This window comes from Myotis brandtii, unplaced genomic scaffold, assembly GCF_000412655.1.
Source record: "Myotis brandtii unplaced genomic scaffold, ASM41265v1 scaffold896, whole genome shotgun sequence".
Taxonomy (NCBI): Eukaryota; Metazoa; Chordata; class Mammalia; order Chiroptera; family Vespertilionidae; genus Myotis; species Myotis brandtii.
In genome coordinates this window covers 683,040-685,082 of record NW_005371677.1, presented here as the reverse complement: position 1 = coordinate 685,082, position 2,043 = coordinate 683,040, and the positions used below count along the sequence as shown (strand labels likewise).

The 2,043-nt window shown below is 47.5% G+C and overlaps 1 protein-coding gene across 1 annotated transcript in view; it reads right to left on the bottom strand.

Moving 5' to 3' along the window:
• Positions 1-2,043, bottom strand: part of ST18 (suppression of tumorigenicity 18, zinc finger) — a 260,995-nt gene that overhangs the window by 258,655 nt on the left and 297 nt on the right. The window lies entirely within an intron of this gene.

The following is a 2,043-nucleotide window of genomic DNA, read 5'->3' as shown; positions in this document are numbered from 1 at the left end:
TCGATTCCGGTCAAGGGCATGTACCTGGGTTGCGGGCACATCCCCAGTGGGAGATGTGCAGGAGGCAGCTGATCGATGTTTCTCTCTCATCGATGTTTCTAACTCTCTATCTCTCTCACTTCCTCTCTGTAAAAAATCAATAAAATATATTTTTAAAAAAATAAAAATAAAAAAAATAAAAACATTTAAATAAAAGTTTATTAAATCAAAGAAACAAGATGGAAATGTAGGATCATTTTTATAAAACTTTTTTTTACCATCTAGATTAAGGCAAAAAAATACGTACATCTGCAGACAATTAAACGTTGACTAATGTCTTTAAAAGAATGATATACTTTAACAGGAGCACATAAATCTGAGACTTTCTTAAATTTTCAATTAAATATTTTCATTTCAAAAACATTCCATTTCTATACTGACCAACTGTGTTCCTGCTAAATGCTTCAATAGAATTCAAAAGCTCACCTGCACACCCATATCGTGTTCCCTCCCTCAGGTGGCCTTGATGTTCCATGGGTGACTCTTTCCATCTCTTGAGAATTTTTTTATGATTATAATTTTAACTTGGCATCTATTATGAAAAAATATAATCTATACATATATGCTCTCACATACAAAGTTTTAGCAAAATACACCTCTGAGAAATTTATTTTGAACTCCTGTGTGAGTGTGTGTACATGTGTATGTGTGTGTGTACATGTGTATGTGTGTGTGTGTGTTAGTATGTTCCTATGGTTGTCTGTATTAGCAATCTCGTGCTGGCCCATTGATATTAATGGTAAGATGGTCCATCTTTTCTTTTTTTAATTTGAGAATTACCTCCAGGTTTCATTCAAAGGAAAGATGGCATTCAATCGTCTGTGGAAAGAACGGAGGAGAAGACAGTAAACGAACGCACAAGAGACAGCAAGGCTGCATTTTTAACCTTTCCTGGCGCCGTGCGCCTGACTTCCAGGCCTGGCAGCGGAGCCAGGCCCCCGTGCGTGAGGAGCAGATGGAACCGGCAGTAGTAAGACATTATAAACATTTTTGAAAATGAGTCTGCAAGGCCAAGTGGCCTGTGGAGCAGTGACGGGGAGAGGAGGCGGAGGAGAGAACCGCATCCTGACTTTGAGCCTTTCAGCAGGTGGCGATCACTACCAAACGATGCTGGTAGGAAAACCGTGGGGCCGGGAGGGGCGGCGAGAGCGTGGGGGGAGGAGCAGCTGCTCCGCTCCCTGTCCTGGGTCGGCCTCCGTGTCCCGGCAGATACTGTCTCTGCTACGCCCATTGGTTTAGTTCACATTTTAGGCCAATAGCTACAGTGGATGCAACCCAGCCAAAGGCAGGACGTTCCATGAAAGTACACAAGATGCTCTGCAGATGGGCACTAAAACCCTCATTACCTGCAGGACAGAATCCAACTCCTTAGCATGACATTCAGGGCCTCCACAGTCCGGCCTCACACAGCCGCTCGCCCTGGCCCCCGTCCCCCCACCCCTACCCCACCCCCCTACGCCATCTCCGAGAAGCCACACTCCCTGCAGTAACGGTCAGGCCGTCCTCTTCACGCTCGTCCCCACCTCCGCCGCTCTCTCCACCTGAGCTGCCTCCTGTCCACCTGCCAAAACCCACCCCGGCTCTGCTGCGAGGCCACTTCCTGGGACAGCGCCTCCCACCTCCTCACCAGCCCAAATTACTCTCTTCTGTGCCCCAGCAGCACTTCGTTCTTTCTTCATTCCATCCCTTAGGCCCAGCCCGGCCGGCGTGGCTCAGTGGTTGAGCGTCAACCCATGAACCAGGAGGTCACGGTTCGATCTGACTCAGGGCACAGGCCCGGGTTCCTGTCTCCATCCCCAGGAGGGGGCGGGCAGGAGGCAGCCAATGGATGATTCTTTCTCCTCTTGGATGTTTCTCTCTCCTTCTCCCTTCCCCTCTCTGAAAGCAATAAAAACATATTTTTAAAAAAACACAAACATATTTTGGGTCTAAAGGTTGAACTTCCCTATTAGCCTGCCGGCCCTTTAAGGGAAGGCGCTCAGCCGTGCAAACACGCAGAAGGGC